This window comes from Nerophis lumbriciformis, linkage group LG39 (assembly GCF_033978685.3).
Source record: "Nerophis lumbriciformis linkage group LG39, RoL_Nlum_v2.1, whole genome shotgun sequence".
Taxonomy (NCBI): domain Eukaryota; kingdom Metazoa; phylum Chordata; class Actinopteri; order Syngnathiformes; family Syngnathidae; genus Nerophis; species Nerophis lumbriciformis.
Window position 1 is genome coordinate 17,266,667 of NC_084586.2, and position 20,195 is coordinate 17,286,861.

At 42.1% G+C, this 20,195-nt stretch overlaps 1 long non-coding RNA gene across 1 annotated transcript; it reads right to left on the bottom strand.

The window, feature by feature from the left end:
* Positions 1-721: 721 nt before the first annotated feature.
* Positions 722-15,390, bottom strand: LOC133577831 (uncharacterized). The gene is made up of 3 exons (XR_009811773.1): positions 15,321-15,390; positions 6,549-6,750; positions 722-3,575 (listed from the first exon to the last, which is right to left on the bottom strand). It is a non-coding gene; the product is annotated as an uncharacterized lncRNA (long non-coding RNA).
* Positions 15,391-20,195: the final 4,805 nt, after the last annotated feature.

The window sequence follows — 20,195 nt, forward strand, 5'->3', positions numbered from 1 at the left end:
ACCCCTCCCGTCTCATTCCATCGTCCACAGCGGAATCTTCCAAGCGTTTGGCTTGGTGCAACAAAGACCGCTTCTTGTCTGTTCATTGAGAACTCAGAACGGAAAGTTTCATCCTGGATTCAGCTTGGGCAGGTTTGCAAGACAATGGATGACCCCTCCCGTCTCATTCCATCGTCCACAGCGGAATTTTCCAAGCGTTTGGCTTGGTGCAACAAAGACCGCTTCTTGTCTGTTCATTGAGAACTCAGAACGGAAAGTTTTTTGATAATCTAAATACAATTTTTCTGACAAAAGCGCTATATAAATATAATTCACTTCACTTCACTTTTCTCCTCCCGTCTTTTCCTGGCTTGCTCTCTTTTGTCTTGTCTTGTCTAAACTTTTTTGGAAGCCTCTGTCTTTGCGCTGTCCTCCAAATCTAATCATCAGACATGGAATTACCCAAAGACAATGGGCATGTATACAAACACACTCCCCACCCCCATCCAACGCCCCTCACCACCACCGCTTAATTCCTCTTCCCTCTGTTGCAAGTTGTTGTGATTATATGTAACATGTTTATGTGTGCTATGCTAAATGAGTTTTTTTTTTCTTGGACTCAGTCTGGTCCCCCTCTCGAGGGTCCAGCCTAAGACTGATATGTTTTACCCTTCCCCCCTTTCCAAATATCACCTTTTTCCCACCTTTTTTAAGGAGCGCCGTAAGTGGCTGATCCTTCGGCGGTCCCGTCTTGTCTCCCTGTAACGTATGTCTGCTCTTAGTGGGATTGTGCCGAAAATGAAATTTCAGTTCTTATGTGTCTTGTACATGTTAAAGAATGAACAATATTAAAGCATCTTGAATCTTGAATCTTTAATTATTATTCAAAAATAATTTTGATCATTATTTGTGTCTTCATTTTCCATCTGTAATAGCAGCACACATGAGACGAATTGGATGGCATTAGGTAACATTTAGTAACCGGGATCCCATATGTAGCCCAATGAGCACCACAAAAACAATAGTAGGTACGTAATAATTCAAATAGAACAGGATGCATAGTAGGTTTCAAATAATATGGATCAATTATATACCGAATATATATAAAAATAGAATACATTGTGATCATGTCGTGCATATAGAATGTAAAAACAATGGACAGCAAACCAAACCACATGAAAGCCTGGTACAGCACAGCTGGAACATGTGTGCAAGTTAAAGGAGCCATATGTAATAATTTCATGTCTGGTCATCAGTAAATGGCCCTGATATGTCAAAAGGCATAATAAATCATGTTCTTTTCCACTACCTCTATAACTGATAACAGTAATTCAGCCGTGATTTGCTCATTTCAAAATTAGATTTACAACCCCGAAATCTTGTTATTGTTTTCATTTTGATGTGCCGCCCTTTACCGTTTGAGCAATTAGAAAAGTCTGTGAGTGTGTCACATCCAGGTTGCCAGTTACGCACCGCCATCTTCGTCTGGCTACTGCCACTGGTAAAGTTACTAAACATGTCAGACCTTAGTACATCTAAAAGGCACTGTTTTTTTGTTTTTTTTAATTACTATGCTTTTTATTGATTTATTTTTTATGACGTTTTATATATATATATATTTTTTTTTATATATATTTTTTGTATTGCTTTATTATTTTTTTATTGCTTTATTTTTGTTTTGTTTTATTGCTTCATTTATTTTCCTATGATACTGTGCTTTGATGTGTTTCGTACAATTTTCCTTTTAGTTTATTATTTTTACACTTTCATTTTTGAAGTTGTTCTCGATGTGTTGTATCAGTTGATTGACCACAGCTGCGACTATTTAAGTGCATCACTTCTTGTTGGAAATTGCACACTGACGAAGATGAAGAACTTGCTCATTTCCTCCTTGATAGGTAAGTCAGGCATTTACGTTTTCTTAAAAGCTACGAACAATGGGAGACCGGGCTTTCTGCTCCGCCGCTAACAGTCTGTGGAACGCTTTCCCTGACCACCTGAGGGCGGCACAGACCGTGGATGCTTTTAAAAAAGGCTTAAAAACCCTTCTTTCTTAATTATTTTTTTTTTTTTTAGATATATGCATACTAGTTCTAGCTATTTGGCTGTTCTAGTTTTTATGTTTATTATTTATTTTTTTTAATACACTGTAGCACTTTGAGGTTGTTTACTCAATGTAAAGCGTTTTTTACAAATCCAATTTATTATTATTATTATTATTTCTTATTAATTGTAATACATCATCCCACTACCATCAGGGCGCAGGTACAGAACAATCAAATTCCGGAGGGCCCGCCTCAGGAAAAGCCTGATCCCTGCAGCTATAGCCGCCCTTAACCGCAGGCCCGGCCGACCTGTCTGACAAGCCTGTAAATGTGTGTTAGTCATGTATGATGTCTTTTTGTTATTTTTTTTTATTTTATTTTTTTTGTGTGATGTGTAATGTCTAGTGTTTAAATGTACGGCAGTGACAATGAATTTCCCCAAGGGGACCAATAAATCTAATCTAATCTAATCTAATCTAATCTAAATGGAAACGGACATTTGGTATGTAAACTATATTGTCGAATACAGTCTATGATCTTGTCTCACAAAGCTAATATGTTCGCGCAACAAATGCTTAGTGTGATGATGCTTCGCTCCTAGTGTAATGCTCACCAATGACACATCGACATTTGGGCTAACGGGGGAAATATTATATGCAAGTTCGTTCTCAATATGCTCATACGCTGAGGAAATGGGCTCCAACATTAGCACGGCTGTCATCATGGCAATATGAAACGTATGGATCAGCCAAATCACATGATACAAGCATTCCTCATTGATGATTGCATATTGTGGACTACATCTACCAAGTTATATGGCAATCTGCAACGTTTGAAACAGTAGCCTATATAGGCATTCCTTGGTAAAATGTCTCCTCTTTAGTTTTGGCCGTACATTAGGCTGCGAAGCATGCTCTACTTATTTCCACCAGTACAACCATTGCTAGCGTTGGTTGTAGTCTTTGTTTTCTGATAGTACTGACAGTAACCACATGATTGTCGTTTGTTGTGATATTATACGCAAGTATGATGTACTTCTTCCTGAAAATAGCCTAAATTCTGTGTAAAATGTGTTGGTTAGAGATTTGTTATTGACAAAGTGCTTGTCTATGCAGCTATTATGGTCCCAGCACCTCAACCCCTAGTAAGAGGCAGTGGAAGTTTGAAGTTCCTTGGAGTAGCCCAGTCCATCGAGCTGGATTCGGCTGCGTATCTGGCAACCTCAGTCAGGGAGAGGGAATTTTAACCGTGATTGCAGTATCATTTCTGGACAGATTATTACATATGGCTTCTTTAGGTTTTACTCGTGCAGGGGGAGAGTGGGATCGGTCTCTTTTGCCACGGAGTCCTCCAATTGCATCGGCTGATGAAGATGTCTGTGGTGGTGGTGGGAAGAAAGCGCCCTACGATTTTCTGAGCAGCTTTCCCCACCCTCTGCAGTGCCTTCCTCTCTTCAGTCGTTCCGTTGCTGTGCCACACCATTTGCCTGGCGCTGAGGGTGCTCCCAACCACGCATCTGTCGATGCTCCTATGTGACCGACTTGATATTCTCTGTGGAAGTAGAGACGATGTTTGACACATTTCACTTGATCAAGTCTTTCCTAACGTTGCACACTACGAAATACTTAATGTGGACACTCTTGTGTTTTGGATAACATCGGACTGTCTGCCCCCGCAGGATGAATTTGAGGACCAGTCGTAGACAATTTAGAGTGAAAAGCAAATTTTATTTTCACTCAAATACAAAACATTCTAACTTGTTCCCTGGCTTCGAGACTCTCCCGAAGGACAGTGCGGCGAAGACACAATTAACTTCCTTCTTGTCCCTCTTGGACACACACCTGTTGCTGTTGACTTTGGACTGACTGGAAAGAACATCAAGGCCGCGGAACAGAGACACGCGGCAGGCTTACACACACACATGCATCCACAAAAAATCCATCCGACGCCCTTGACGCGAATCCCTTAGGGGGTGACGGACAGCTGGGCAGCGCCTGAGGAGCTGCAGCCCGCCACCGTAGCCCCCACTCCCTCCCCTCTGTTGCAAGTCTCGAGATGTATGTTGTAATATGTATATGTGCTTTGCTATGGAGGTTTTTCCCACTCCAGAGGGCCCAGTTTAGATTGTATTTTTTTACTCATCCTACCCCAGTGTTTACCTTTTTCCCATCTTTTACGGGGCGCCTTGTGGCGACCCATCAGCGTTCCTGTTCTGTAACCCTGTACACTGTTTGTTTGTCTAATCTTGAACGGGTTTGTGCTAAAAACAAAGTTTTGTTGTACTTGTGCAATGACAATAAAGACCTACCTACATACCTACCAAAACAGTGTGGCTAATTTGTGGATTTCTCTTCACTAACAGCCATAATGTTTTGTTTTCAATAAATAGTTTTCATATTACCCCGACAGAGATACTGAAAAGGTTTATGCTATGGCGCCATCTTTTGGACAAGTGTGCTCACTGCAGGTGCTACGGGTTGACAATGTTTTTGCTGTTTCGTGCCGGAAGTTTAATCGTTCTCAGCGATTCTTCATTCATCAGTCCAGGCAACATTTGTGAGTTTTACAATACAACTAAAACAATTCTTACATACTAAACCAGGGGTCCCCAAATTTTTGACTCGGGGGCTGCATTGGGTTAAAAAATATTGGCCGTATATATATAAATATATATTCCGAGCGCGATGATGTCATGTTATCAATGGATACATGCATTTTTAGACAATATGATTTGCCTGAGCGGCTAGAATACACCGAGTGTAAGAAGCGGTAGAAAATTGATTAGAAAGGACAGATTTTAAAAAATATATAATTGATTATTTCTGGGGCTGAGGTTGCCGAGGTAGTTAAAAAGCTCCTCGGTGGCAAGGCTCGGGGGTGGATGAGAACCGCCCGGAGTTCCTTAAGGCTCTGGATGCTGTGGGGCTGTCTTGGTTGACAAGACTCTGCAGCATCGCGTGGACATCTGGGGCGGTACCTCTGGATTGGCAGACCGGGGTGGTGGTTCCTCTCTTTAAGAAGGGGAACCGGAGGGTGTGTTCTAACTATCGTGGGATCACACTCCTCAGCCTTCCCGGTAAGGTCTATTCAGGTGTACTGGAGAGGAGGCTACGCCGGATAGTCGAACCTCGGATTCAGGAGGAACAGTGTGGTTTTCGTCCTGGTCGTGGAACTGTGGACCAGCTCTATACTCTCGGCAGGGTCCTTGAGGGTGCATGGGAGTTTGCCCAACCAGTCTACATGTGCTTTGTGGACTTGGAGAAGGCATTCGACCGTGTCCCTCGGGAAGTCCTGTGGGGAGTGCTCAGAGAGTATGGGGTATCGGACTGTCTGATTCTGGCAGTCCGCTCCCTGTATGATCAGTGTCAGAGCTTGGTCCGCATTGCCGGCAGTAAGTCGGACACGTTTCCAGTGAGGGTTGGACTCCGCCAAGGCTGCCCTTTGTCACCGATTCTGTTCATAACTTTTATGGACAGAATTTCTAGGCGCAGTCAGGGCGTTGAGGGGATCCGGTTTGGTGGCTGCAGGATTAGGTCCCTGCTTTTTGCAGATGATGTGGTCTTGATGGCTTCATCTGGCCAGGATCTTCAGCTCTCGCTGGATCGGTTCGCAGCCGAGTGTGAAGCGACTGGGATGAGAATCGGCACCTCCAAGTCCGAGTCCATGGTTCTCGCCCGGAAAAGGGTGGAGTGCCATCTCCGGGTTGGGGAGGAGACCCTGCCCCAAGTGGAGGAGTTCAAGTACCTCAGAGTCTTGTTCACGAGTGAGGGAAGAGTGGATCGTGAGATCGACAGGTGGATCGGTGCGGCGTCTTCAGTAATGCGGACACTGTATCGATCCGTTGTGGAGAAGAAGGAGCTGAGCCGGAAGGCAAAGCTCTCAATTTACCGGTCGATCTACGTTCCCATCCTCACCTATGGTCATGAGCTTTGGGTTATGACCGAAAGGACAAGATCACGGGTACAAGCGGCCGAAATGAGTTTCCTCCGCCGGGTGGCGGGGCTCTCCCTTAGAGATAGGGTGAGAAGCTCTGTCATCCGGGGGGAGCTCAAAGTAAAGCCGCTGCTCCTCCACATCGAGAGGAGCCAGATGAGGTGGTTCAGGCATCTGGTCAGGATGCCACCCGATCGCCTCTCTCGGGAGGTGTTTAGGGCACGTTCGACCGGTAGGAGGCCACGGGGAAGACCCAGGACACGTTGGGAAGACTATGTCTCCCGGCTGGCCTGGGAACGCCTCGGGATCCCCCGGGAGGAGCTGGACGAAGTGGCTGGGGAGAGGGAAGTCTGGGCTTCCCTGCTTAGGCTGCTGCCCCTGCGACCCGACCTCGGATAAGCGGAAGAAGATGGATGGATGGATGGATGTTTTAACTGTCTAATTTCTAGCATCAAGGCTAACAAACTTATAATACACTATTGCGGAACTTCTGAGCTATCAGAGCAAGACTATTGTTGATTTTGTTCAATTTGACCAGGGTGGCTTGGGATAGTCAAAGTGTTAACTCGGCCACGGTGTGCCGAGACTTACCAAAACAGTCATTGAAGCAGGAGCCGCATTCGGCCATCATAGAGCCGGCATTGACGGTCGTGTCGCAGCAATTCTGGCAGCATTCCTTGCGTGATGGCTTCGTTTTGACTGCATCCCTCTGGGGCTGGTTCTGTTGCACTTGGGTATCGTGGGGATCCTGGTGCACACAGTTGTTGGTTTGAACTTCCATGGTGAAGAATGCCTTTTGAGAAAGAGAACAGAGCAGGTCAATGTGTCAGTTTTGCATTTTTCACTAGGAACAGTTGGGTTTGTAATACTAATACTTGGACAAAAGCAGTGATGTTGGCACGTTGTGTAAATAGTAAATAAAAAGAGAATACAATGATTTGCAAATCCTTTTCAACTTATATTCAATTGAATAGACTGCAAAGACAAGATATTTCATGTTCCAACAGAGATTTTTTTTTTTGCAAATAATCATTTACTTAGAATTTAATGGCAGCAACACATTGCAACAACTTTGTTGCAATGTGTTACATGGCCTTTCCTTTTAACAGCACTCAGTAAAGGTTTGGGAACTGAGGAGACACATTTTTGAAGCTTTTCAGGTGGAATTCTTTCCCATTCTTGCTTGATGTACAGCTTAAGTTGTTCAACAGTTCTCCGTTGTGCTATTTTAGGCTTCATAATGCGCCACACATTTTCAATGGGTGACAGGTCTAGACTACAAGCAGGCCAGTCTAGTACCCGCACTCTTTTACTACGAAGCCACGCTGTTGTAACACGCAACCTGGCATTGTCTTGCTGAAATAAGCAGGGGCGTCCATGATAACGTTGCTTGGATGGCAACATATGTTGCTCCGAAACCTGTATGTACCTCTCAGCATTAATGGTGCCTTCACAGATGTGTAAGTTACCCATGTTTTGGACACTAATACACCCCCATACCATCACAGATGCGGGCTTTTCAACCTTTGCGCCTAGAACAATCCGGATGATTCTTTTCCTCCTTGGTCCGGAGGACACGACGTCCACAGTTTCCAAAAACAATTTGAACTGTGGACAAAGAACTCCGGCTTATTAGTGATTCCCAGAGCCCAAAAAACGTCTGCGGGCTATAGAGCGTTTTCTATTGGGGCTCCAGTACTATGGAATGCCCTCCCGGTAACAATTAGAGATGCTACCTCAGTAGAAGCATTTAAGTCCCATCTTAAAACTCATTTGTATACTCTAGCCTTTAAATAGACCCCCCTTTTAGACCAGTTGATCTGCCGTTTCTTTTCTTTTCTCCTCTGCTCCCCTCTTCCTTGTGGAGGGGGGGGGCACAGGTCCGGTGGCCATGGATGAAGTGCTGGCTGTCCAGAGTCGGGACCCGGGGTGGACCGCTCGCCTGTGCATCGGCTGGGAACATCTCTGCGCTGCTGACCCGTCTCCGCTCGGGATGGTGTCCTGCTGGCCCCACTATGGACTCTTACTATTATGTTGGATCCACTATGGACTGGACTCTCACAATATTATGTCAGACCCACTCGACATCCATTGCATTCGATCTCCCCTAGAGGGGGTGGGGGGTTACCCACTTATGCGGTCCTCTCCAAGGTTTCTCATAGTCATTCACATCGACGTCCCACTGGGGTGAGTTTTTCCTTGCCCTTATGTGGGCTTTGTACCGAGGATGTCGTTGTGGCTTGTGCAGCCCTTTGAGACACTTGTGATTTAGGGCTATATAAATAAACATTGATTGATTGATTGATTGACTGACTTGTCCGACCACAGAGCATTTTTCCATTTTGCACCGGTCCATCTTTGATGAGCTCAGGCCCAGCGAAGCCGGTGTGCGTTTCTGGGTGTTGTTGATAAATGGCTTTCGCTTTGCATGGTAGAGGTTTAACTTGCACTTAGAGATGTAGCGAGCAACTGTAGTTACTGACAGTGGTTTTCTGAAGTGTTCCTGAGGCTGTGTGGTGATATCCTTTACACACTGATGTCGCTTTTTGATGCAGAAACATGTTGCAGGCATCAAATTCCAAATGAGCTAATATTTGCAAAAAAATAACAAAAGTTTTCCAGTTCGAACGGTAAGTATCTTGTCTTTGCAGTTTATTCAATTGAATATAAGTTGAAAATCATTTGCAAAACATTGCATTTTGTTTTTATTTACCATTTACACAACGTGACAACTTCACTGGTTTAGGGTTTTGTAGAAGATTTCTATCATTTTCCAGCTGTTTTTTTTTAAACCTGATGGTTTGATTACATTTATTACGAAAAAGAGAAAATGTCTGAATAGCAATAAATTGTTTTATTTGTATTAATGTCCCTTTTAAATGTGATGCTTCTAAATGTGTCACTTGCATGCAGGTCTTGATGTGCTGTATATCAATTTTAAATTGCAGTTTAAAGTACTTCCCCTTGTCGTTTTTTTTTTTTTTGAGCATCTGCGGCACCTAACTGCACTGTTATGTTCCGAATGTGCACAAACATAGTCAGATTTAGGTTGATTGCCTTATGTTTTCGCTTCAAACCTGGCGGTGCGCTACAAATCAAAGTCTGCTCGGTAATAAAGAATAAAAAACAAAACACATTCGCAGTGCGTGGTTTTGTCTGACGTTTGTTTTGTTTGTCGAATTGGAAATAACAATAACTGCTCCTGATAACCTGTCTCAAATTCGAGTAATTTTTTTAAAGTGGCAAATGCAATGAAGGCCATCTGGTGAGGCACATTGGTAAAACCTCACTCTGTGACAACTTCAAGTAGCAGTAGAGTGGAAAAACAAGTTGACGAAATGTGCTTATGTGTTTTATACAACCATGTGCGATAGGGATGTTTTAATACCGGTACCGGTACCAAAATGTATTTTGGACATTTTGGTACATTTGATACTTTTCTATATAAAGGGGACCACAAAATATGGCATTATTGGCTTTATTTTAACAAAAAAATTTTAGCATACATGAAACATATGTTTATTATTGCAATTTAGTCCTTAAAATAAAATAGTGAACATAATAGACAACTTGTCTTTTAGTAGTAAGTAAACAAACAAATGCTCCTAATTAGTCTGCTGATGTATGCAGTAACATATTGCATACTTGCCAACCTTGAGACCTCCGATTTCGGGAGGTGGGGGGTGGCGGTGGGGGGGCGTGGTCAGGTTAGGGCGGGGGCGTGATTGGGGGCGGGGCTAAGAGGGGAGGAGTATATTTACAGCTAGAATTCACCAAGTCAAGTATTTCATATATATATATATATATATATATATATATATATATATATATATATATCAATCATCAGGAGAAATCTCCTGATGATTGAGGGAACCCCCCCTCATGAAACAGGCCTGTAGAGATGAAATAGTCTCGTGATTTTTTTCCCCACACATACATATATTGCACTCTACTACGGTATCGAGCACTATTTTTTGGATAACCTTATTAAGACATATATATATATATATATATATATATATATATATATATATATATATATATATATATATATATATATATATATATATATATATATATATAAGAAATACTTGACTTTGAGTGAATTCTAGCTATATATATATATTTATTTTATTATATATATATATATATATATATATATATATATATATATATATATATATATATATATATATATATATATATATATATATATATAATAAAATAAATACTTGAATTTCAGTGTTCAATCAATCAATCAATCTTTATTTATATAGCCCTAAATCACAAGTGTCTCAAAGGGCTGCACAAGCCACAACGACATCCTCGGTACAAAGCCCACATACGGGCAAGGAAAAACTCACCCCAGTGGGACGTCGATGTGAATGACTATGAGAAACCTTGGAGAGGACCGCATATGTGGGTAACCCCCCCCCTCTAGGGGAGACCGAAAGCAATGGATGTCGAGTGGGTCTGACATAATATTGTGAGAGTCCAGTCCATAGTGGATCCAACATAATAGTAGTAAGAGTCCAGTCCATAGTGGGGCCAGCAGGACACCATCCCGAGCGGAGACGGGTCAGCAGCGCAGAGATGTTCCCAGCCGATGCACAGGCGAGCGGTCCACCCCGGGTCCCGACTCTGGACAGCCAGCACTTCATCCATGGCCACCGGACCTGTGCCCCCCCCCCTCAAGGAAAAGGGGAGCAGAGGAGAAAAGAAAAGAAACGGCAGATCAACTGGTCTAACAGGGGGGCTATTTAAAGGCTAGAGTATACAAATGAGTTTTAAGATGGGACTTAAATGCTTCTACTGAGGTAGCATCTCTAATTGTTACCGGGAGGGCATTCCATAGTACTGGAGCCCCAATAGAAAACGCTCTATAGCCCGCAGACTTTTTTTGGGCTCTGGGAATCACTAATAAGCCGGAGTTCTTTGAACGCAGATTTCTTGCCGTTCATTTTATTACATATATTTTATATATATATATATATATATATATATATAAAATAAATACTTGAATTTCAGTGTTCATTTATATACACATATACACACCATAACACTCATCTACTCATTGTTGAGTTAAGGGTTGAATTGTCCATCCTTGTTCTATTCTCTGTCACTATTTTTCCAACCATGCTGAACACCCTTTCGCTGGTACCCAGAAAGGTTTCGAGTACCACCAAAAAAACTGAATCTCTGAAGATAGTATAAAAATCTGTGTTAAAGGTGTACAAATGCTGTTTGTTTAATAAGCATGTTATTTTTTTACAAATGAGGGTTAAGAGTTCAGTACTAAAAAAAAAAGAAAAATAATGTGGCTAAAGTACAGTTTTTTAATTGAGCTGCTGCATTTTTTGGTTGGGTTGTTTATTTATTTTGAGTAACTTCTATACATTTCTAAAAGGGGAGGAATGTAATAGAGTGATCTATGTTTGTCTGTTGCCATCTCCTGGTGAATGTTGGCTATAGCGTACTGGGGTTACTTTTTGGTTGGCCAACGAGTTACGTGGTGTTGCGCACCTGACGTCACTCAGGTCCGCATGGAGCTGGAGGGGGCGTGGCTTCCAGCTCCGCCTGAATTTCGGGATATTTTCGGGAGAAAATTTGTCCCGGGAGGTTTTCGGGAGAGGCGCTGAATTTCGGGAGTCTCCCGGAAAATCCGGGAGGGTTGGCAAGTATGACATATTGTGTCATTTATACACCTATTATGTTGTCTACATTATAAAGGACAAGCTGTACAAATTGATTATTAATCTACTTGTTCATTTACTGTTAATATGTGCTTATTTTCTCTTTCAACATGTTCTATCTATGCTTCTGTTAAAATGTAATAATCACTTTGTGGAGGGGGGCATGGCCTGCGGGCCTGCAGCGAAGCCGGGTGTGCCAGGACCGGCCTCGAAATCAGCGACAGGTGCGTAGATGGCCCAACTGGGCCTGGTTATCTAATCACCTGTCGCTCTGTTATAAAGCAGCAGCCAGGAGGAGAGACGGGGCGAGAGCGAGAGAAAAAGACAATTGCTGAAAAGCAACACGAAAACTTTATTTGAAAAAAAATAAAACTTTGTTGTGGACCTGAATCCTGCTCTCATGTCGGTGATTGGTGGTCTGGAGAACCCACTGCGGGGCAACCTCCATACACTTATTGTTCTCTTCTTTGATACTTTACATTAGTTTTGGATGATACCACACAATTAGGTATCGCTCTGATACCACGTGGATACAGCATCATACAGTGGTCATAGTTTAAGTTCTCATGTGTCCAGGGACATATTTCCTGAATTTATGAATATAATATGAAATAAAAAAGATAAAGGATTTAGTGACAATAAAAAAATATTGATGTAATCATAGTAGTATAGTAAAACCAACAATGTCAACCGCTATTTTTCAAACAGAGTATAGTACCATTTTTGATTCATTAGCACCGCGATACTATACTAGTACTGGTATTCTGCACAACCCTAATACCCAATTGTATCTACAATCCATAAAGTATGCGGAAATGCCGTCTAAAATGTCACAAATTCAGTCAGCCATTTTGAATACTCCGCTCCCAACACCTTCAATAATTTCCGTCGCCCCACAACAGCTGCAATCAATCGCGGGCAATCTGCACACCTGGAGCTGATGATCAGACCTGCCTTCAAAAGCCTGCACAACCTGCCATCCGCCGCCGGAATACAACCTTCTGTTGATGTTCCGTAAGCGATCGTTAGCTCTTTGCTCTCCGTGTTCTTCCCCGTGCTGGATTTGTCCCCTGTCTCCTCCCTTCCGTTGCCTTGGATTCGAGCTGTGCGTCTCGCTTCCTTGGACTGCCTCCCTTGATCCCCGACCCCGGCTCTGGACACGGACCTCTTGACGCCTCTCTCTGCCCCACGGACCTTGCTTGGATCACAGACCCCTTTTGCCTAGCCCCTTTGGATTTATCTGCTTCCTCATCCAACAATTATGGTAATACTCAACAGCTAATTATTCATACACATAGTCTTCCACCATACACCCCTTTTGGATCTGGTTCACACACGCCATTCCCCTTGTTTAATATTATTATCCATCCATCTATCTTCAAACACTTATCCGGAATCGGGTCGCAGGGACAACAGCTCCAGCAGAGACCCTCAGACTTCCCTCTCCAGAGCAACATTAGCAACTTCCTCCTGGGGGATCCTGAAGTGTTCCCAGGCCAGAGAGGAGATGTAATCCCCCCATCTGGTCCTTGGCCTGCCGCGGGATCTCCTCCCAGTGGGACGTGCAACGAGGACCTCCCTACGGAGACGCTCGTGAGGCATCCGCACAAGATGCCCGAATCACCTAAGCTGGTTCCTTTCCAAGCGAAAGAGCAGCGGCTCTACTCTGAGTCTCTCTCGGGTGACTGAACTTCTCACCCTATCTCTAAGGGAGATGCCAGCCACCCTTCTGAGGAAACTCATTTTGGCCGCTTGTATCCGGTAGACCGAGAGCTTTGCCTTCTGGCTCAGCTCTCAATATACATTAACAATGTATATACATATATATATATTGTTTATATATATATAATAATAAATCATAGAGCTCTACTGCCCCCTTATGTCTGTGCCGTCAACTCCCTCCTCCAACTATAACAGTCATACTGGAAATACGCTAACATTTAAAAGAGATGTGCTATTTATCATTGACAATCCTGTGTAAGGCAAGAACACATATGCTTGGCTTTTGTTATGTTTTGTTTTTTGTTACTTTTTCTGGCTTCGCGCCATACTTTTTTAGTTTTCGTATTTTTCGCACTGTAAGGCGAACTCTCCAAAATCGACAGTGCGCCTTACAACCCGGTGCGCCTAATGTACGGCATAATTCTGGTCGTGCTTACCGACCTCGAAGCTGTCACGGCCCAGTGCGCATTCATCTGTGTGCGCCACTCCGGCTGCAGCAAGTGGCTGAAATCAATCGCCAATCAGCAATCTACACACCTGTCACTGATGAGCTTCCGTGCCTTCTTAAATCAGCGCAATTTTCTATCCTGTGCCAGAACAGAGTGACCTGTTCCTGTACAGTAAGCCGACAACCCCCTGCTCTAAGCTCTCTCTCTCTCTGTGTTTTCTCCCCCTCCGTGTTCATTTTTGTCTCGTGTCCCTTGTCGTTCCAGCAGCATTTCCTCCGTTCCCGCGTTACGAGATGTGTGTCTCGTCTCCCCTTATTCCCTCTTGGATCTCGACCTCCCGCCTGGACACGGACCTTGACAAAATATTTCTTCACTTTTTGTTGGACTATTAACAGCTTTTGCTTCTGTTCCACGTTGTCTTTTACGAAGCCTTATGCTTCTCTTTTGGTTGAACTCGGTGTTTCGTCCAAGCTTCATGCTTCACTTTCTGTTGAGGTTTTTTTTTTTGGCCATTTTTTCTGCGGAAAACCTTCTATTTTTGGCGAAAAACCTCTCTGCCTTGCTTCTTGGGTTCCTGCCACACAACTCCTGACAACATCTTTCAAAACCAGCGATATCCGCAATCCAGAACTTAAACGACTTTAGGCCTGAACACAAAAAAAAAGCCATCCCTTTGTTGTGTAAGGGTTATTAAAAAAGCACACCCAAGGGATGGGTCCGCCAGAGATAATTACTTTCAAAATAAAACCATTTTGTCAAAAGGAGAATGCGGGACTTTCCATTTCGAAATGTTAATTAAGACTAATTAACATATCACAGTATGGCGTGAAGACCTAATTGAGTCAGGTCACATGGATTTGAAGGCATTTCTTCCTACAGGTGCTAATGTCGGTTGATGGCGTGACCCCGGGATGCAGAGACACACAAATAATCAGGTCAAAGAATGTGATTATTTACGTAGAGAGCGGAAAAGCAGTAGAAACAAAAGACTAGTGCAGGTAACTCGTGCACACGGACTTCAAAGGAACTGTTCTGGCAAGGAGCAACAGGTACAGCTAATTAGACTTAATTAAAAATAAACGGTGCGCTGGCAGGGAACTCAACAGGAAGTGAAAGTGCAGAAAAAGTCCAACAAAAAGTACAAAAAAAATAAATGTGCCATTACAAGAAAAAGATACAAAACACAGGAAAATAGCTAACAAAGTCTGTCATGTGGGATCATGACATTCCTTCCAAGCTGATGAACATTTGCCAACAGCTCCCGCTTGCCCTGATTGGATATCAAACAATAAACCGGACAGAAAAATAACATGGTATACGTGCAATCTTGCAGGATGTTTGGCCGAAATTAGATCACCGGCCTCCACGGGGGCATTTGGAGTGCACTTTTCCGCGCTTTCCGAACCCTGCGTCGTTTCATTCATAAGCGATGAAATGCCATTGGCGAGAGACGAAAGCGAGGAACGGAGAGGACGCCTGCAAGAAATAACGGGTCGTACCTTTTTTCGCTTTCTCAGGCTGGCCGATTCTTCTCGCGGCGTGGAGTCAAAGTTTGCCAGTCTCCGGCTGAGACTGGAATGGGGCTTGCTTGTCCGTCAAACGTGTTAAGTCTTACAGGTTTGACAGAAACACCTGTCAGGTAGGACTCGGTGCCACCTTAAAGGCGCAGTCGCAGCAGGAATATAGAGAATACAATGATTTGCAAATCCTTTTCAACTTATATTTAATTGAATAGACTGCAAAGACAAGATATTTATGTTCCAACTGAGAAAATTCATTTTTTTGTTGTTGCAAATAATTATTCAATTAGAACTATGTAGCCACACTGTTGTAACACGTGCAGAATGTGGCTTATAATAATAATAATAATAATAATAGATTGTATTTGTAAAAAACACTTTACAATTAGTAAACAACCTCAAAGTGCTACAGTTTATTAAAAAATGTTTAAATAAAAAGATAATAAAAATAAATACAATTAAACCTAGAACAGCCAAATAGCTAGAACTAGTATGCATACACCTAAAACAAGGCTTTTTTAAAAATAAGGGTTTTTAAGCCTTTTTTAAAAGCATCCACAGTCTGTGGTGCCCTCAGGTGGTCAGGGAGAGCGTTCCATAGTCTGGGAGCGGCGAAGCAGAAAGCCCGGTCTCCCATTGTTCGTAGCTTTGTCCTCGGAGGTTGGAGGAGGTTAGCCTGTTCGGAGCGGAGGTGTCGTGTGGAGCAGTGGTCCCCAACCACCGGGCTGCGACCTGGTACTGGTCCGCGGACCGATTGGTACCGGGCCGCACAAGAAATAAAAAACAAATAAAATAAAATTAAAAATAAAATATATATATATATATATATATATATATATATATATATATATATATATATATATATATATATATATATATATATATTATATATATATATATATATATATATATATATATATATATATATATATATATATATATATATATATACCGTATTTTCCGCACCATTAGCCGCACCTAAAAACCACAAATTTACTCAAAAGCTGACAGTGCGGCTTTTAACCCGGTGCGCTTTATATATGGATAAATATTAAGATTCATTTTCATAAAGTTTCGATCTCGCAACTTAGGTAAACAGCCGCCATCTTTTTTCCCGGTAGAACAGGAAGCGCTTCTTCTTCTACGCAAGCAACCGCCAAGGTAAGCACCCGCCCCCATAGAACAGGAAGCGCTTCTTCTTCTACTGTAAGCAACCACCCGCCCCCGGAAGAAGAAGAAAAAACGCGCGGATATCACCGTACGTTTCATTTCCTGTTTACATCTGTAAAGACCACAAAATGGCTCCTACTAAGCGACAGGTATCCGGTTCATGAAAAGACGCAATCTCTCCATCCGCACACGGATTACTACCGTATTTCACAGCAACTGATATTCCTGTGAACCGCACTGTGGATACAACGGGAGCACGTACGGTGAATATTCGCACCACAGGGAATGAGAAGTCATCCTTCACTGTGGTTCTAGCTTGCCATGCTAACTTCCACCCATGGTGATATTCAAAAGGAAGACCTTGCCAAAAGAGACCTTTCCAGCCGGCGTCATCATAAAAGCTAACTCGAAGGGATGGATGAAGAAAAGATGAGCGAGTGGTTAAGGTAAGTTTAAGTTTACGCGAAGAGGCCGGGTGGCTTTTTTCACGCAGCTCTGTCCATGTTGATATACGTATGTTTGTGATTGCACATTTGCGTACATTTTGGGAGTGAACAGAGTTGTTAGAACGCTGGTTTTTAATATATTATTAAAGTTTGACTGACCTATCTGACTGTTTTTTTGACATTCCTTTAGCGCAGTTAGATGCGGCTTACAACACGGGGCGGCTTATTGGTGGACAAAGTTTTGAAATATGCCGTTCATTGAAGGCGCGGCTTTTAACCCAGGGCGCCTTATGGTGCGGAAAATACGGTATATATATATTTTTTTTTTTTTTTTTTTTTAAATTAAATCAACATACAAAACACAATATATACATTATATATCAATATAGATCAATACAGTCTGCAGGGATACAGTCCATGATTGTATTTCTTTATGACAAAAAAAAAAAAAAAAAAAAAAAAAAAAAAAAAAATTCAAGCGTTGACCACTCTGCCGCTACAAAAAGGTTGGGGACCACTGGTGTGGAGGATTTGGGGGTAAGTAGTTCTTTGAGGTAGAGGGGGGGCATTTCCATGGAGGCACTGGTGGGTTAGTAGGGAGACTTTGTATTAAATCCCGAGTGGAACAGGAAGCCAGTGAAGGGATTTGAGAATGGGTGTGATATGGCCATTGGCTTTGCATTGTCTTGCTGAAATAAGCAGGGGCGTCCATGATAACGTTGCTTGTATGGCCACATTTGTTGCTTCGAAACCTGTATGTACTTTTCAGCACTAATGGTGCCTTCACAGATGTGTAAGTTACCCATGCTTTGGGCACTAACACACCCCCATACCATCACACATGCTGCCTTTTACACTTTGCGCCTATAACAATCCGGATGGTTCTTTTCCTCTATGACGTCCACAGTTTCCAAAAAACAATTAACAATTGTGGACTCATGAGACCAAAGAACACTTTTCCACTGTGCATCAGTCCATCTTAGATGAGCTAGGGCCCAGCAAAGCCGGCGGCGTTTCTGGGTGTTGTTGATAAATGGCTTTTGCTTTGCATAGTAGAGTTTTAACATGCACTTACAGATGACGTGACCAACTATAGTTACCGACAGTGGTTTTCTGAAGTGTTCCTTAGTTCATGTGGTGATATCCTTTACAAACTGATGTCGCTTTTTGATGCATTTTTAAGAGTATCCTTCCTTTTTTACTTTTCTTTAAAGCTTTGTACTCAATCAGAAATATCAAACAGCTAAAAGTCAAACTGTTTTGCATTTTTCCCTTCATTCCTTGCAATGGATTTAAATGAGTGTAATCTCAACTTTTTTATGGTGATGGGACATTTTTTAAATAATATCAACACATGTTCAGTGAGCAGGTTGTGTTTTGTGTGTTGACTTTTTGTGCTGGTTGAATTTTTTTTTTTTTTTTTATGCACCATGACTATGAAAGGTTGTTTGGATTGGGTCTTACAAGTAAATGCTGTGCGCATAAATATAGTTAGGTATGCATCACTGACCTGAATATCTCACATAGTCCACAAGATGTTCACAACTTGACACCTATGTACTTATTTTTAATACGAGTTGTTTATTGAATTAAACTCCTATTGTCATCTTGCGTACAAAACTGAAGGTTCCGACAGGTCGAATTAGATCCGCGGGTTAGTTTTTGGACACCCCTGATATAAACATATGTAGCTAAAAACATAAAAATGTATACATACGTACATGAATACACTCAATATCTTGCTTTTGTTATTAAACTCCTCCCACACGCAGTATTAGTATGTTACAATGTATGTTAAAATGATATCTAACGTTGTGTTTTTGTGTTCATATGTGCATCATACATCCAGGACTACAGAAGAGACACGTTTTATTCTCATATTTTCTGCAGCGCAAATCCATTGTGTGTTTGTTGTCCACGGAAAAAAAGTGTAAACCTTTTCCACAACATTCTGTAAAATTTTACATACAATAAAAATAGTTTTATTCATTAAATTGTTTTGGTTTTTTTTACTATTATTTCTCGTAATATTATAACTTCCAAAGTCCAAAGTTTCTAGAACGTGAAGTGGATTAATTGACTCATATTATGTTCTCCATATGGTGAATGTTTATATTCAACTTGGAGAAAGCAAACCACCAAGTTTAAATAAAATATTGGTTGAGTCCATAATAAATTAAGGAGCCTTAGTTGGACATTCGTATGTGGACTAGGTTAAATCTCTCACGAGAAGAAACAGTAAATTCAGACTTCGGAATGCAAAAGTGATAGCTCTATCCTGGAGGAGAGACTCCTTGTCTATCTTCACGTCAACATTTAAGTTACAACTTTTAGATGTTGTTTTCCGGTCACTTACACGTGAACATCTCCTTAATCTCCCGAATTAACACACACTCAGAAGGAGAAAGAAAGAATATAAAAAGGTGGTTCGGCTCCTCCAAGTTAGGAGTGCCTCATTTTTGACTTGATCTCTTCCAGGTACTGCAGTCCTGTATAATGACGATTGCTTGTAATAAAGCAACTTTTTGTTCAGCAAAGTCTCTTTTGTTCCAGCCACACTGCCGTATCACCCTTCTACCCGGGAGAAGGTGACAAGACCAGAAATACACATCAAACTCATGACGCCTCTGTGTTTTAACATTCACTACAATTTGCTATACTTTTATCACTGGCAACTTGTTGCTAGGCAGAATTCAAAGGGTTTAATTATATACTTTGCTCCATTGGCCAATAAGACATGACACAGAAGAAATCTTAGTCATCAACTTTTCACAAAACCTTTCGACAGGTAGCGTGTTGTGTACTTTGATGAGTCGTGCGTTTGCATCGTTAAATCGTCAGCATGTGGCTGCGAGTCCTGTGGAAAATTCAATCAAGCTTTCGTTTATAAACACACGCGCAATACGATTAATTATGTTGGACTGGACCCGGAGTTTTTAATCACAGTGTTTCATTGAAGACAATAAATGGACTCTGTGCATATTGTTTATGTCATTTCAGCCAATCAGTGGCCACGATACTGAACAGCACGGCCCCTGCTGAGAAAAGTTTGGACACGTGCATTTGGCATGCTGACTGCATGCTGTTGCTCGTGAATTGAATGTTCATTTCTCTACCATAAGCCGTTTCCAAAGGAGTTTCAGAGGATTTGGCAGTACATCCAACCGGCCTCACAACCATCCTGTAACCACACCAGCCCAGGACCTTCACATTCAGCAAGTGCACCTCCATGATCGTC